Below are 17,998 nucleotides of genomic sequence, written 5' to 3'. Positions count from 1 at the left end.
TAAATTTATTAAAATTCTATTGAAATATAAACTGCTTTATTACTTATATGAGGTGCTGACAAAGAACAATTTTGGAGTGGGGGGGGGTAGATACAAAGAGCGCAATGACTAAAGTTTGCTCGGGTGCTGTAAATGTAACAATGACAATGGTTAATTCCAACCACAAGTATTTCCTGACTCTCTCTTTCATTTAGACCTCTGTGGTTTTGTGTAAGGTAATCATAGCCAAGATTCAAAAGTATTAGGCACTTGGTAGGATGCTTTTTGGGGGGTGGGGGAGTTTAGCAATACCAATGATGCACCTGCAGCAGTTGATTTAGGCCTTATAAATGCTACTTTGATAGAGATGAGGAATCTGGAGTACAAGTGAATAATGCATGCATATTGCAGACTCAAAAGAGCCCAGTAACAATCCTGACAGCATCAGTGCTGTAGCTGAGATGCTGGAAGAATTAATCCTTGTTGCGCTTAGTTATAGAGTACTGTATGTCCCCAACTTCAGCACATTAATTCCATTGCAGTTTAATGTGCAGAATGCAATCTTGTAATATTATGAATTGTCCTAGCCTGTGGAAGGTCTGGAAATTGAAATAGAAGGTAAGATGCAGTCCAAACATGATTTATGTTTGTACACTATTTTTCTTTCCCCCATTGGGAAGGTTTGCAAATCAAGCATAAACCATATGTATTACACATGTGTGTATGTAAGTATATATGTTTACACACACACGCACACATATTATAATGTGTATATATGCATTGAGTGCTTACTAATTTTTTCAAAATTAAAATATATGTATGTATATTTTCCATGTGGATTTAATTTTATGATTGTAATGGATTAAAGAGAAGAAATAATTCATTTACAAAGAAAGTAATGGACTCAAAGAAAGGGAATAAAACTGATTGATTGAATTTTTAAACATTAGTAGTGAGCACTCCTCTTAACTCTCTCTTGAGAGAAATCAGGCCAGTATATCAAAATCAGACAAGACTAGATTTGAAGAGGAGAATATAGACATTTAAAGAGGAGAATATAGACTAAAATTAAGATTATAAAAACGCCTCATTTGTATTTTAAAGTACAATATAATTTTCAGCTTCCCTGTTGCACAGCTTCAGTAATTAGCGCAAAAAAAACCAGTAGATGTTGAACCATGAAACAGCTGAATGGCATGGAAGCATAGGTGCACTCAGGATTGGACCAGACAGGACATGAAAAAGGTGGAATGGCTGATTTCCCCTTGTCCTAGAAGATCCTATTTAAAAAAAAAATCTTTGTATGATTCATTTAATAGGTGACCTCAAATGAGAAGGCCCAAAATAGGAATAAACCTAAGCATTCATATGAAAGCAGTGTTTCAACAAGTAATATAGAAAACCACTATTAGTGTAGCACATTTTGTTACATTTACAAAAATAGAGAACTCAATAAAGATAAAATTATGGGTGTACACATAGGCTCTAAATACGATCAGTATAATCCCTGTAGTATATAGCCCTTACGATCAGTATAATCCCTGTAGTATATAGCCTTTATAGTAAATTCCCTGGGAGTTGGCTTCCCTGGGAGGTTTGTCTGAATAAGAACTGGAGGTGTTAACCTTCAAAAGTCTTGTTAAAAATTAAATCCGGGAGCATAAAATTTACTTCTAAATCGCAGGTTGTTGTGAAGTGTGGACTGGGGGGAGGTTCTTGTTCTCTGCGGGCACTGGAAATCCTAGAAACATCTGTGCCCAACAAAGAGCTCAGTTCCTTATTTTCTTTCATCTTTCTGAATTTAAAAGCAAACATTTTGAAGTGTGGGACTTGAAATCTGCATTCCCAAGTATCAGATTGCTGCAGGTGCATTTAGTAAATCACATACTGGCACCAGAGAAGGCAAGGTCTGTTTGAAACAGGTTATTTTCTTTAATGTTTGTTATAAACTTTACAGCGAGATGGTTATGAAGGAGTTGTTAAGTACTGTATTTAAAATATTTGCGCTTGATCTCCTATGGTTTAATCAGTCTACAAAGATAACAAGTAAAAGCATCTGTAAGATGTAATGAAATCTGTCACAGTGTTCCCTGAATTTTACTTCAAGAACACAGAAGATAAAATTCTATCTCATCCTCTGTGTTATTCATTACCTTCTCTTGAAAAAGCATGGCATGAATATTTTTTCTGAATGAACTGAAACTAGAATAACTGATCCTGTATTTTAGCGTCTGATACAGCAGGCCCTATTCAGTCCCCAGCATGCAAACTATGGCTGAAGTGCGCCGCTGTTAAAAATTCTTGAGGGTGCAAAATCTGAGAGGGATTCATTGGTGTTACTGGTGTATCATAGAATCATAGAATATCAGGGTTGGAAGGGACCCCAGAAGGTCATCTAGTCCAACCCCCTGCTTGAAGCAGGACCAATTCCCAGTTAAATCATCCCAGCCAGGGCTTTGTCGAGCCTGACCTTAAAAACCTCTAAGGAAGGAGATTCTACCACCTCCCTAGGTAACGCATTCCAGTGTTTCACCACCCTCTTAGTGAAAAAGTTTTTCCTAATATCCAATCTAAACCTCCCCCACTGCAACTTGAGACCATTACTCCTTGTCCTGTCATCTGCTACCATTGAGAACAGTCTAGAGCCATCCTCTTTGGAACCCCTTTTCAGGTAGTTGAAAGCAGCTATCAAATCCCCCCTCATTCTTCTCTTCGGCAGGCTAAACAATCCCAGCTCCCTCAGCCTCTCCTCATAACTCATGTGTTCCAGACCCCTAATCATTTTTGTTGCCCTTCGCTGGACTCTCTCCAATTTATCCACATCCTTCTTGTAGTGTGGGGCCCAAAAATGGACACAGTACTCCAGATGAGGCCTCACCAATGTCGAATAGAGGGGAACGATCACGTCCCTCGATCTGCTCGCTATGCCCCTACTTATACATCCCAAAATGCCATTGGCCTTCTTGGCAACAAGGGCACACTGCTGACTCATATCCAGCTTCTCGTCCACTGTCACCCCTAGGTCCTTTTCCGCAGAACTGCTGCCTAGCCATTCGGTCCCTAGTCTGTAGCTGTGCATTGGGTTCTTCCGTCCTAAGTGCAGGACCCTGCACTTATCCTTATTGAACCTCATCAGATTTCTTTTGGCCCAGTCCTCCAATTTGTCTAGGTCCTTCTGTATCCTATCCCTCCCCTCCAGCGTATCTACCACTCCTCCCAGTTTAGTATCATCCGCAAATTTGCTGAGAGTGCAATCCACACCGTCCTCCAGATCATTTATGAAGATATTGAACAAAACCGGCCCCAGGACCGACCTTTGGGGCACTCCACTTGATACCGGCTGCCAACTAGACATGGAGCCATTGATCACTACCCGTTGAGCCCGACAATCTAGCCAGCTTTCTACCCACCTTATAGTGCATTCATCCAGCCCATACTTCCTTAACTTGCTGACAAGAATACTGTGGGAGACCGTGTCAAAAGCTTTGCTAAAGTCAAGAAACAATACATCCACTGCTTTCCCTTCATCCACAGAACCAGTAATCTCATCATAAAAGGCGATTAGATTAGTCAGGCATGACCTTCCCTTGGTGAATCCATGCTGGCTGTTCCTGATCACTTTCCTCTCTTGCAAGTGCTTCAGGATTGATTCTTTGAGGACCTGCTCCATGATTTTTCCAGGGACTGAGGTGAGGCTGACTGGCCTGTAGTTCCTAGGATCCTCCTTCTTCCCTTTTTTAAAGATTGGCACTACATTAGCCTTTTTCCAGTCATCCGGGACTTCCCTGGTTCGCCACGAGTTTTCAAAGATAATGGCCAATGGCTCTGCAATCACAGCCGCCAATTCCTTCAGCACTCTCGGATGCAACTCGTCCGGCCCCATGGACTTGTGCACGTCCAGCTTTTCTAAATAGTCCCTAACCACCTCTATCTCCACAGAGGGCTGGCCATCTCTTCCCCATTTTCTGATGCCCAGCGCAGCAGTCTGGGAGCTGACCTTATTAGTGAAAACAGAGGCAAAAAAAAAATAGAATAAGCTTGGAGCAAAAGTGAAATATCTGTGGGTGGTTTTCTATTTGTGTAATGGGCCTGTGTAGTAAAGGCGCCCCCAGACAGGGCAAATCTGAGTTTGTGCACTGTTGCCAGGCAGTTCTATACAAAAATGGGAGGGAGAAGGAGACTATGTTTTAGAAACTGGAGTTAGTCATCCTTACATCTAGCCACATCACCACTTACCACTATGTGAGTACACTTTCCAGAAGCCGTTTACACAAGCCATGTCTCTTAACCACGTCTGGCTCATGCCGGCGCTCCCACCCTCCAACCAACCTCCCAACCTCTGCTAAGCGTCTTTACACTAGTAATGAAATGCACCAGCCTGCAAATTACTTCCATCTAACTTACATGGCCCAGGTGACTAGATTGCTCATGTCTAAGTTACACACCACCCTCTCTGCAGCTGATGAAATGAACCTGCATTATACAGTAGGATTTTAGATCTTCTAGAATAGTGTTGAAAGAATAATGGTGGTTAGGCCCAGTGCAATGTCTGCATGCTCTGAAGCACTGTGTGCTATAGGGCTCCTCTGCCTTCTGCTCTGTCACACGACATCCAGTCGTATTGAAAGCTCCAATTGAAGCATGGAACTGTGGTGAGTTTCTGCATCGCAGTCTCATCGATCATAGGGATCAGTTTTGTTGAAAAATGTGGTCTCCCTCGCCCAAGCCCTGCATGGAAGGAGGGAATCAAGAATTGGTGTCAGCTTGGGAACACTGAATTTGAACATGCAACTGATAGGGGCTAAAATTAGTCATGGCTTCAAAGGGGTTTCCATATCTCCACTAGCTGTTGTGCATTGAGGACACCAGTGTATGTATAAAATGGCCAGGAAACTGGAACTTGAGTAAATAGATTTTACTCTATAGAATCCAAAGGCTCTGGCAGGAAGGTGAAAGGAAGGTGGGGCTGCATTTTCCCCTTCCTGTGCTTGGATATTTTTTATTATCCAGACTTTCTGGGACTGAGGAGGGTTGCCTAATAACAAAGCCTGCATAATACAAATGCCTAAACAGGCACACCATCTCGCGTGGGCTACTGTACTGTGAAATCCCCAAACTTTGCACTAAGTGTTTTGCTCCTGTACATCACAGGAAGGTAAGTGAATGCCTAATACAAAAGATAGAGCACTTTGCCTCTTCCCCTCCCCCCATTTCTATATTACCATGTGGTTGGAAAGCCAGACCACCCTCTCTCCTCTTATCAATGTTTACTCCTCAGGGAAGCCAATATTATAACCACTTCTGCCAGGATACACTGCTCAAAGTTATAATCCTGTGAAGTACCAAATCTGAATTGATTTTGACCTGTGCTCATACTTAGAGAGTCCATATCCATACAGCGGGACCCATACCACTGATTGCTGAAAGCCAAAACCTTCTCAACCAAATGGAATTGCAAAAATATAAGATGCGAAATGCATGAGATTATTATAACCACACAATGGGCAATCCATCTAACAGAACAATATTGTGCTGTAGGCACTAATATAGGCAGGAGAATGGGCACAATTCGATATAGTGGTGGGTAAAGCAGGAAGAGTGACTTTCCTTTGGCTTTGCCCTTTCTTGAGTAGAACCATGCTCCCAGCCAGGCAGCCTCAGAACCTGACAAGGGCTCATAATAGATCAATGGCATATACTTTAATAAAGGCAACCAACATGGTCTGGTGATGCCATGATATCATCTTGAAGGGTGGGACTGTTAATCTGGCAAACAATTTAGGATTGGAGAAGGGGCAGTTACTTGATGGAAAAACGCCCATAGGAATGCATTAACGGTATCATTTTGTAAAAGGGAGGGAGAAAAGTTGGAGACACATCATTACATTTATATCTAATTCATTTCAAAACAGCTAAATGTAGTTTCAGATTCTTTCCCTGGCCAGTTTTTGTGGTTTTACAATCAGATTTTCCTATTTCTTTAAAAAAAAAGAAAAAAAAATCTCCATGCTATTGTGTGTGAAAGCCCCACTCAAACAGCAGGCAAGTGCTGTTTAGCAAGAGCCCTATTTTGTCACTTTATTGGCATTGAGTAGTACCTTTACACCAGGAGTAGTTCCACTGAAATCTTTTGTGAAATAAGCAACTGTGCAAGTGAAACAATGCAACTGACTACAGGTATCCAGAAGGGGCTGTCACATGCACAAAGTAAACTTGCAAAATAGAGATGACTTTTCTCTGTGTTCTCGTAAGTTAGTTATCTTCGTTGTTGGTAAAACATTTTTGAGACAGAAATGTAAATTTTAAAGTGTCTCTTTAAAAATAGTCTAAATACTGTGGTTGGTCCTATTATCTGGCATGGCATGCTTTCACCTATTTCAGCGGCTTTTCAAAAACAGGAGCCTAAAGTTAGGCTCCTAAATCCATATTTGGGTACCTTAATAAATGGCCTGATTTTAAAATTTACTGAGCATCCAACAACTACCATTGTTCTCAGCACTTTTGAAAATAGATCACTTATTTGAGTGTCCAAATATGGATTTAGGAGCTTGATTTTAGGCTTTTATTTTTAAAAATCTTGGTTAAAGGGCTTTCCAAAGCACATTAAAAAAGAAACTGATATACAAACCAGCCACTGAGATGACTTCATCCACCAAGGAAAGGCAGCCACTTCTGGGGCAATACATGGGCTCTGTTTAATAGCACGTCATAAATTGAGAAGACAAGAATACCTTGTCCAAACACAACTGCAGATTTCAACAGCAGAAATCTCAATTTGAGTCCCCCAGGCCATTTCTCTAATAATTTACATTCACTTCCTAGCATTTGTCATCTCAGGAGTGTCTATATATCAGCGAGTTTCAAAGTTTTTCATTGTGGTTTGCATTTTAATATAGACGTTATTTTCTGCACACATTCTGCCCTTCCATTCACAACTGAATTTACCACTCCTCCATTGGCAATGAAGTAAAATCCCTGTGGTGACAGCAGCCATTGTTTACTTGGAAAAGTAATTGTAGGAAAATGAAGTGTGTTTAGCTGCCTTCAGTACATTTTAGCAGTTAGAAATAAGAGAGAGGAACCAGCACCATGTGACTAACCAGCCCTTTGCAGACCACCAGTAAGTATTCCACAAAGTATACTGTGAGAATTTTTGTGTTGTACATGACAGTCTGATAAAGACATCATGTAGTTTAGGGGCACTTGTCCACAAAGTTAACTTAGTTGTGCCTTTATTTTAGAAGTGGGCAGGGAGAAATGTAATTTCCTAATACAAGCCCTTATAACTAACCCTACTTTGTTTTAACATTCTGTTTGAGTTTTACAGCCTCTTAAAATACTTCTGTTAAAAGAGGAAATTATCAATCAGCATGTCAGTATGAAGAATCTTGGATGCGGGGTATTTATACTTCTCTTTGACCAAATGATTCCTCCCCACCACCCCGATCTATGGCATATGTAAAATTGAAGGCAACTAAATATATACATGCAAATGGAAGTTGTATAGATTTAATTAGGTTAAAGCTGAATGAGCATTTATAAATATAGATTGTTTTGGATCTTCATCAGTAAGGACACATTGTTAAAGTCCATCCATAGTTTGGAGGATTTTCCATTTTATGCACTTTCAGTGCATAAAACCCTACCACCTCGCAGGATCCTAGAGCCCAGGCTGCAGCCCAAGCCTGGAAGTCAACACTGCAGTGAAGCAGCCCCTTAGCCCGAGCCTCATGAACCTGAGTAAGCTGGCACGGGCCAGACGCAAGTTTTTAATTGCAGTATATACATACCCTTAGATAAGATTTTTTTTTTCTTTTAGAGCCTGATCCTGTAAGCAGTCCATACACATAGATCCCATTGACTTTAATAGGAGTTCTGTGCATGGAGTGCTTGAGCAACTGAGTCATTAATAATAGGCTTATGTATTTTGGTTATTTATATTAAGTAGTGCTCAGAGCCCCCTAACAGGATCGGAGTCCCGTTGTGCAAGATATTGTACAAACAGGTAGGAAGAGATAATCCCTGCCCAGAAGGGCTTAAAATCTAATATACAAGATATACATGGTGTAGGAGGAAAGAAGGAAGAATTATCCCCATTTAAAAAATATGGAACTGAGGCAGAAAGAGTTTGTGACTTGACCAGTGTCATACAAAAAGTCCCTGCCATAGCCAGGAATTAAACCCAGATTTCTTTGAATCCTAATCCAGTGCTTTAACCACAAAACCATCTTTAATATGCAATTAAAGTTGTACATCATTCAGCGAGCATATAAGCAAATAAATAACCAAATTAAAAATTTATTGATTCCCATCATTCAATATCTGAATCCAAGTGGTCAAGGTTGCAAAAGTTCCTGCAACAGTCTTTCCATTAAATTAGTGGTCCAGAATAAAACAGTTTTATTCTTTCTCACCATGTCTCGCTTACTGGTAGCTTAGCAGAATGTCAAATAGAGGCATCAGTATCTTATGGAAAAGTAAACAGTTGATCTTTCTTCAAAACCAGTGTTTCATTCTGACACCAGAGTCACACTTTTGCTACGTGGGAGCAGTTTTCCTGAGCCTTGCAAGTCGGCTTCAGTGTTTTGGGCTCTGGATATATCGTAAATGTAACTTTTTTTATTTACACACATACACCAGTCCTAGAGGTGTTCAAACAGCATGGAGGCAATCCCTTCTTTCTGGAATCTCAGCCCAACATCAATACCCAGTTCCCAAAGAGCAACTCTGTCTCAGGAATTGACTCTAATCAGGAACGAAGAGAGCAAACTCTCCTGCTGCTTGCACACCTCCTTCTCCAAGGTCCACTGCCTCTTCACACAAATATGCATAACAAAAACTAAGAACACCACACCATATCTTCCCAAGATTGAACATTTGCTCGCACGCTAACACTAGGAAGCTTGCAAGGCTGTATAACAGTGCCACCTAGTGATGTTTAGCATAGCCAGACCATTTTTGGGTACCATTGAAATAGGCATCTTAGAAAAAGATGGATGCTTTCCGAAAAGTAGTCTCCAATTTTAGCTTGGGACAGAGAGCAAAGCTAAAAGAGAAAAGTCTTGCAAGTATGTGTCTTCTTTTGACTTTTAAGATTGAGATCCTTAAATTTTTTAGCAGTTGCTCTTACTTTTCTCACTGAGGCCTGAGAAAAAGGAGATCTTTGACTTTTAATTCTGTTCTTTTTTGTAGAAATCTTCTTAGCCACCCAATAGGTTAAATAAATATTATAGGATCCTCTTTAGTGTCCAGTTTGAATATTATATTATGGGATCCTCTTTGGGACCCAGTTTTCAAGCATGGCTAAAGGTCCTTCTACCCCATCACACAGATGTTTTGCTATAATTTGTTCTGTCTGTGTTTGAAATCTTTGTGCTCAAAATATTATTTTATTTTTTGTTTTCGTAAATGAAGTCTTCTCCTCAAGTCCCCACCCCCAATGCAATTTGAGAGCATCTTTGACCTGCGTTGTTCTAGTCACATATTGTCACGTGTTCTCCATGCTAGTTATGTGAGTTGCCAGTCTTTATTTGTGCTTTTATTACCACACTCACTTCTCTGAGACCCTGTAGATTTGTCATCTCTCTAAAGTTTAAAAGCAAAGAATTACTCTTCACTCAGCAGCAGGACATCTGGGCTGACTCAGATCCTGCTGTGTCCTCTCCTTAGCCACATCCTTTCCTTTCCCCATGTTTTGGGCCAGATCCTGTAAGCATTCTGTGTACATAACACTTTGTGACTGAAGCATGAGCACACAGAGGGCTTGTTAGGAGGTAGCTTCAAATCCCCATGCATGATTCTGAAAGTTCTGAAGTGGCTGTATGACTCTTATATAATGTATACGTGGAGTTCAATCACAGAATACCTTCTCTGCTCTGTAGCTCCATCCTCCCTTGTCCTCTCACTCATCCTAATTACTGTGCATTGAAACGTGCAAATTGAAACGTTTCAGAATTAGAAAATAATCTGAAAACAAGAGCGGTGGTGGAAATGATGCAAGTCAAATATGTTTCGATTAAATCAGAATATCATTTACTTGGAACAGAAACATTTGCTTACAGTCACCCCAGTTTTGCCCCAGTTTTCATAGCAGATGAAGATTTCACATGATAACCTTTCTGTGAATATTAAAGCTTCCAGGGCTGAATTACCTATGTTTCTTCATCAAAGTACATAATTATAAAAGGCTGCCTTTCCTTAGGCCATTTCAGCTTCAAAAAGATTTTTAGGGCCTGGTCTATTGGAAAGCTTGGGGGCATAATTAGCTAAAATGGAAATAGATGCAAGTGAAATTTAGTTCCTGATGTTTTAATTTAGTGCAGTACTGCCATGTGTTATTGAAGAGAATTCTTAAAGGCAAACATAATTATTTCATTATGGTCTTCAGAATGCTTTCATTGGCCTTAATAACAAGAAGCTGCACAAGGAGTCATACATTATAATTATCCCTTTTTATATTTACATCAGATAAATAACAAATAATTGATGAAAAACAAGTCATCTGAATGGATGATTTCACACAGAGCTCTGGTTACAGTTTAATGATAAAACATTTCTCTTATTGCTTTGCATTTTAATTATCTAGAATTATTACTCTAGCAGAGATGTTGAAATATTGTTGTTTCCATGCATTTCATTAGATTCACAACTAATTTATATGAATCTGAAGCCAAGGAAAGGTGTCTTTAGACGTACATCACATACAACAAATTGCCAGCTCTATTAATTTTAGTAAGTTTTAATTACAAACATGTATCTCCAATTTGTAGATGGATTTTGCTTCAGTTGAAATAAATGGGAGTGGAATTGTGACTTTTTTGAATACTTTCATTTCCTGATTTAGGACCAAAACCGTGCTGTTCTTACCAGTTGGAGTCAGGGAGTGAGTGTGAACTGCGGGATTTGGGTTGGTCTTTTCAAAAGAGCCCAAGAGGGAGTTAGGAGAACAATTCCCATTGACTTCACTGACAATCAGTGGGATTGGTGTTCCTAAATCTCCCCAGGAATTTGTGACAGTCTTCCACTCCTTGGCCCTCAGAACCATGCCCTGAAATGCACATCATGTTGTTGTTTTTTAACCACCTGCATTTACTGATCCATGTTTTACCTTTTTCTTTATTCTTTTCATTGTCCATTTCACAGTGTCATGTGAAAATTACTTCAGTTTTTCCTGCGTCTTTTTGAAGCGTCTTATACGTTTATAAGAGCTTTTATGTTTCATTTTTGTAACAAAACATATTTCACATGATTCATCCATCAGAATGTACAGAACACTAATTGTTGTTATTGATTTTGAATTTCACAACCATTACAAGTAACCCAGATGAGTGGCAGATAAAGAGTAATAATCCATGGAGTTCTGGAAGTGTTTCATGTTTGTCTGGAGTACTTTGCGTGATCAATATTAACTGCCCCATTGAAACTAACTGCTGTATCAAATAACAGTAAATCAAATGAATGTGCTTACAGATTATTTATTGAAAGCTTTAATTGTTCACTGGGGCCTTGCTTATCTGAGGGAACAATAGAAGCTAGTGATCAGACAAACTAGTTTGCAGAGCCTGGGGATACCATCAGACAACAAGATGGCTCCTGTCTATAGGTTAAGTGAGAGTTTTCTAAATCATGCACCAGCCCACATGACAATTATCCATCTTGGCCATCCCTGGATCAATTGTGTGGGGAGGATTTTTCCAAAGAGCTTCTCTTTGTTTCGTGGGGCACGCCTTTCCTTGCTAGCAGCCATTGCAATCTGTCTAGGTGACAGGCAACATCTTGTCTGGAAAAAGAACAAAAATAATTTTGTAAAATTTTCAAAAGTTGTAGTGACAGAAACACGCAAATAAAGGGCTCAGTGGGAGATTTGCCTGCACTAGGATTGTAGGATCAGATCCCTGGTGAGGAAATCAATGGAAAATATACAGGGCTTTTATGAAAATTCTGTGTGGGTAAATCAGAAGAATGCTTGGCACTTACAACAGTGCTTCGCATTTGCCAGAGTTGTGCAAGAATTAGCTAATTAAAGGGCACTTCTGTTCTGTTTAATTACTCTTAAATAATTAAAGAGCAGTTCTGACAAATGACTCTAAAAATGCTGTCATGTGATCTCCTATTTATTATATCTTAATTTCTTATCAAAATTGCTCAGATTACAAGTAAAAAGATGTTTTTATTTCTGTCAGCCCCGAGACCCTTCATCTTTGCTAGTTCAAAAACCTTGGCGTGGCTGTTATGGGGAGGGTGTCTGTGCTTCTCTACCCTCCTCATTCTTCCCTGTGAATAACTGCATTAAAGACCTCAATCACTTTTCAGAGTTTTACTGAGCTGCACAGTGAAATTGGCACGATTCTTGACAAATTGACCACTTTCCAAAATGTTCTGAATAGCAGTAGTGAAATTTACTGTAGTTTTATCAATTATACTTCTCTGCAGTTTTGGAATGCTTTCAGCTTCAGCAGAGGCACTAAGGGTATTGTTCTGCAAACTCAAGAAGACATTACTGAATTGATTTGTGTTCAAAAAACTCTCTTTCCAACCAGGAGAATTAGAAAAGTACTTTTAAAAATAAGCTTAATTTCTGCAGAAAGTGATGGCGTAGGTCCATGGTCCATGCTGAGAAAAGCTTTCTACTAAAGAGAGTCAAGTTTTGTGTTTGTGCTTTTAGTATATAACACTATATTACAATACACATAGAAGCAGTAACGTAGTATAGGATAATAATACATTTTAGAAACACCTAAAATTACTTAACATGGCTTTTCTGTATATAATATCATAGTTAAAAATCTATATTTAGGGATATTCTAGGACTAGAAGCATGTGCATCCCATTTGAAAGAGTAAATCTCCCATTTCCAATGTCATAAATCATCCTGGTTTTATTCTTAAGTTTCCCAAGACATTGGACCTTAAACTTGTCACTAGTCCAGGACTGTATGTTGCTGGTCTTGGTTGGGCCAATGGAATTTTTTAAGGAAATTCCACATTTGATGGGCAAGAAAATATATCTCTGTCACAATATTTTGTCAAAAGTGTAGTGGCAATGTGAAACTATTCAGAGATTTGGAATATTGTAGGAGATTCTCAGGAGATGGACTAGTGGACAAAGAAAAAGTGGGGCAGGGTCAAAGGTGCATGATGAATAATAAATACCAGTTATCTCATGGACATCACCATCTTATACGTGATACAGTAAATGTATGTGTGCGTACACTGTACTCTCTTCCCGCCTACATGAAACTGATCCTGGCAGGCTAGAAAAGCCATTTTAGGCCATGTTCTGCAGATAGTATGGAGTGCTGCTGGTCAGCTTTTTGGTGCAGGGTAGGTGGACAGAAGAATCCATTGCAGAGAGAGAGCAGGAGAATAGTCCCTCTTGTGTGTCCGTCTTTTTTTCATACTTTGTCTGTTAGATTGAAAAAGTAGCTAGGAGCTGATGTTCTAATACCAGTATTGTCACAGATTTACTTTGGAACTCGGGATAAGTCACTTATAGCTCTCTGTGCCTTCATTACACCGTCTGTAAAATGGGGATAATAATACTTAGCTATTTGATGGGGTTGTTGTGAAAAATATGTAATGTCTATAAAATACTTTGAAATGTAATGTGCTATATAAATACAATGACAGCGGTGCTCAATTTTGATGAGGGAAAATTTGGTAGAATCCTAGCTAGTCATTTTCAGGTGACTTCCCCAACACATTATCAATCTTTTGTATAATAAGTATGTTATTCAAAAGTTTCAAGTGGTCTGAGTGCATGTCCACTTGAGTTGTATGAAACTGAGTTCTGCATTTGCTCCACAGCATGAATATTGGTGCTATTCAGTTCATAAATATTCACCCATCCTGACTGTTTCTGTCAGCATCATCAAGCTTGGAGTGCAGTACTATGGCTAATGTGCTTCTAATTCTTGGCCGGTGACTGACCAAAGACACCCTCTCTTCTTAGTAAAGCATATGAAGGCATAGAGAACAACAGCAGCTTTTTCTGCCTCAGGGTGTGTGGTGGTATGTGTGACTGTGTGAGAGTTAATTTTTCCCAGTATGCTTCCGATGCCTTTGAAGTCTAGGGATAGCAGGAGAATTTCTGGAGATCACACCAGAAAGAGATCCCACCCTGCCTCCTCTCACTTCCTCAAGGAGACAGAGTTCCCTTATATATGGTGTGGATTCTCTAATAGAAAGGTGTCCTTTCTTCCCACGGCACTTTGCTGCTTCTCTCAGAGTTCAGAACCTGTGCAGCTACACGGATTTCTGACCACCATTGACTGAAGTGGGGCTATTTCCACATTCAGACATGACCAGTTGGTTAAACAATTCCTTTATTTTACCAAGGTCTTGTTTACATGCAAATGTTTTACTGCTTTAACTATTATCCATATAGCTAAGCTGTACAACCTCCTCTCCCCAGCATGGATGCAATTATACTGATGTAATCGTCCTTATACTGGCATACCTTATTGCTACTGGTATAACTGTGTCCACATTAGGGGTTATATTGGTATAACTATATCATTAAAAAAATTACACCCTTAACATATTTACACTGGTAACTATGTGTAGACAAGGCTTACTGTTAATAAAACTCAAACACTATAACACTCCTGAGCAATGAGTTATATTGAACAATGGGCTGTTGCCTGATAAACAGTCCTTTCTTTTGCAAATGAGTATGGGCTGTCAGCAAAAGAGCAAACTGCAGAGTGAAGGGGACTTACTCAGGGAAGGAACTCAGAATGGGGAAAATTGCAGAAAACTGTAAGTCTTTTCAAGTGAAAGCTGGAAACAATATATTTTTAATAAAAGGACAGTTACTGTAATTGCTGCACCCTACTGTTCAATTTCTTTTTATGCCCCCGTTCGTTAAGTTCTGCGTACTCACACTTACTATTTGCAGATGTATTCATTTTCAACTTGCTTATGCAAAACATGCTCTGCAAAAGGTAGCGAATGCCACTACACTCACGCATTGGTAAGTGTTTATTGCTGCCTATAATATGCAATTTTTAAAACAAAACAAAACAAAAAACCCAGTTCAGTTTATCAAGGGAGGCAAGCCCTATATTCCCTGTGAAAAGGGAAGTAATCTTACTGCAGCCTGACTTTAAAGGTAATAGGCCGTTTGTAGTGGATTGATGTCATACAGTGTAATGAGGCATGTATCTGCACTTAAACATTTTAATTTAAGGATCTAAAGGTGCAGCAGTTCAGCTTCTGCAGTAACCCATTTAAACAGCTGTGATGCAGTTTCTAATTACCCTTGAATGGACATGCAAAAGAAGGTATATGTAACAGTGTGGCTCACCCCTTAAGGGCTGGAGCTAGCCAACCCTGCTTACAGAAGGAGTCACACCTGGGAGAGAGCAGGGTAGCTCTGTAAGGAGCAGCAGGAAGCTACAAGGAGGAAGTGGGCACCTGAGCTCAGGAAATTGAAGAGAAATTGTAGGGTAGGGAGTATGAAAGGGTCTTGCTGGGAAGACCCTGAGACCAAGGGAGCTGTGACTGAGGGGAACCCAGGGAGCAGGATAAGCTCCTGTGGGGAAGGCTGCAGTTAGAAGGCTAAGTTGCAGCTAGGAAGCGCTGGGAGGATGGACTGTGACAAGAGTGGGACTGAAGAAGAGCTCTGCCTATGCAAGAAGACACCAGAGCTAAGTATGGGCTTTTATGTGGTGATGGGCAGTAGTTTGGGACCCTGAGGACAATTAAGAACTATTTCTGTTACTAAACTGGCCCCAGCAGAGGTGGTCTTAATGCAGAAAAGAATTGCTTCTGTTACTAAACTGACCACAGTCATGGGGGTGTTGTACACATGGAAGCTGTGTGCAATTCTTGGAGCCCATTAAAGGGGGCAGGGTGCCCGTAAAGCAACCCCTTGGTTGGGAGGGGTGCTCAGTAAATGGCCACCCTGCTACTGTATGTAAATCTGTGTCATCCAGCAGATCCCTGTAATCCAAAGGATGATCCGCTTTTTAGATGCTCTATCTATCTGTAATACTTCTTTGATCACAGCGTTAGCATTGGTTGAGTCAGTGTATTGATTTCAGGATTAAAAAATACCCCAATGTTTAACACTTCCTACAGTAAACAGTCATAACATTTGAGAAGTAAAATGGTGTGAAATGTTACCTAACAAGTCCATTTTACTACTTTTATGATAAGAACATTACAGTTTTATTTTTGTCTATGTGATACTGGACAACTATGTAATGAATTAAAGATATTAAAATTCCCATATTCTCTCTGGCTCCAAGCCAGGATAACAGGCATTATAAATAATGTTATATGAGGACTATCTAGGAAGGAATTTAAACTATATTTATGGTACACATGTTAACACCCAAAACTAATAAAAACTTATACTGGATATTAGATCGGAAGAATATATCACTGGTTTACAGTATTACTCCAGATTATTCTGTTCAACGCTTAAAATATGTAGCCTTCTTAGGAAGAACTGATACAGATTCAGAGCTTCTGAAGATAAAAGAAAAACATTATAAAACATTTATGTTTAATATAAAGAGACATTCTTACATGGCGGGGGGAGGTGAGATGGGGAATAGGCACCCTCTAGTCACAAGTCCATTTCCCTTGTGATTTTAGTTTATCATCAAAGATATTGTCCAGATTCTTCTCTCATTTAGATGGTTGCAAATCAGAAGTAAGTCATCAAAGACAGTGGAGCTATGATTGTATAAAACAGGTGTGAGAAGATAATTGGACCCATTTTATGTTTTAAATGTCTTGTCCCTTATTACCCATCATCTTCTTGTAATTGATCCTGCAGGGAAATCATGCTGAATTTGGGACATCATAATCCTATAAAGGCCATTGCAGTAGGCTCTAATGTTTTAAAGTACAAAAGGGCCAGATTCTCAGCTGCTGTAAATCATTATAGCTCCTTTGACTTCTCTGGAGCTTCGCACTTTATTCCAGTTGAGGATTTGGCCCTATGAGGTCACCAGCAAGACCAAGCAAGAGAAACTGGGTTGTGGGCTTCTTATTAAAAAATAAAATCTGATATATCAAAAACAACACCACGAGATTCCTTTTGATAAGATATCTTGTTTTCAACTTTGTACGGGTTTAGAATTAACACTTCTGAATTGTGGCACCTTTTGTGATCGGAGCCAAGGTAAAATCACTGGGGGTGGCAACACCCCTCAGAGCCAGTATGTTCAGGATTTTTTTCTGCTATTTTTCATAAAATCTAAACTTTCACTTCAGTTTTTTTTCCCCTCTGTGAAGATAGACCCCTAGTGCAAACTGATGAGCTGCTGCCCTGTAAGCTTAGCTTTACCTGCCAGACCATTGGCTCACAGGCTGGTGACCTCAGTGATGAACCCTTGTTGTTTACTTGATCATTTAAATAGCAAGAGCCACATTCTGACTTCTGTTAAAATCCCATGCAACCCCATTAACTCCCCCGTGATGGGCTGCACTGGTATAACTGAATGCAGATTTTGTCCCTATTATTGACAAGCCATGCCTACCTTAGAGAAATGTGTTCAAGTGTAACTGCATCCGTGTACTTACACAAGGACAAAGCCCAAATGGAGATCTGCTGCACCATTGTAAATGTAGAAAACTGCTGTGGAATGTTACACTGGTATTGGCTCTGTTTTAGGCCAGGTTTACACTGAAAAGTTAGGTTGACCCAGCTACATCATGTGGGGTGTGAAAAATCTACACCCCGGAGTGATGTAGTTAAGCCAACGTAACCCCTGGTTTATATAGTGCTAGATCGATGGAAGAACTGCCTCTCAGGGAGGTGGATTAACTACCACAGCAGGAACTCCTCCTGTCTCTATAGTGAGTGTCTATGCTGAAGCGTTACAGAAGCACAGCTGCTACTGTGCAGCTGTAGCATTTCTAGTGAAGGCTCTGTTTACGTTACAAAGTTAGGTTGACGTAAGTTGTGTGTGTCTCTACACTTAGATTTGTCTCCCATCTATGTAAATGCTCCATTACAGCAATGCAGTAACACCACTTCCCCGAGCGGCTTTGAGTCATGGTTG

The 17,998-nt window shown here is 39.9% G+C and overlaps 1 protein-coding gene across 3 annotated transcripts in view; it reads left to right on the top strand.

Moving 5' to 3' along the window:
• Window positions 1-17,998, top strand: part of RARB (retinoic acid receptor beta) — a 305,303-nt gene that overhangs the window by 169,861 nt on the left and 117,444 nt on the right. The window lies entirely within an intron of this gene.

The sequence above is a fragment of the Lepidochelys kempii genome, chromosome 2 (assembly GCF_965140265.1).
Source record: "Lepidochelys kempii isolate rLepKem1 chromosome 2, rLepKem1.hap2, whole genome shotgun sequence".
Classification (NCBI taxonomy): domain Eukaryota; kingdom Metazoa; phylum Chordata; order Testudines; family Cheloniidae; genus Lepidochelys; species Lepidochelys kempii.
This window is presented reverse-complemented; position numbering and strand designations above follow the sequence as displayed.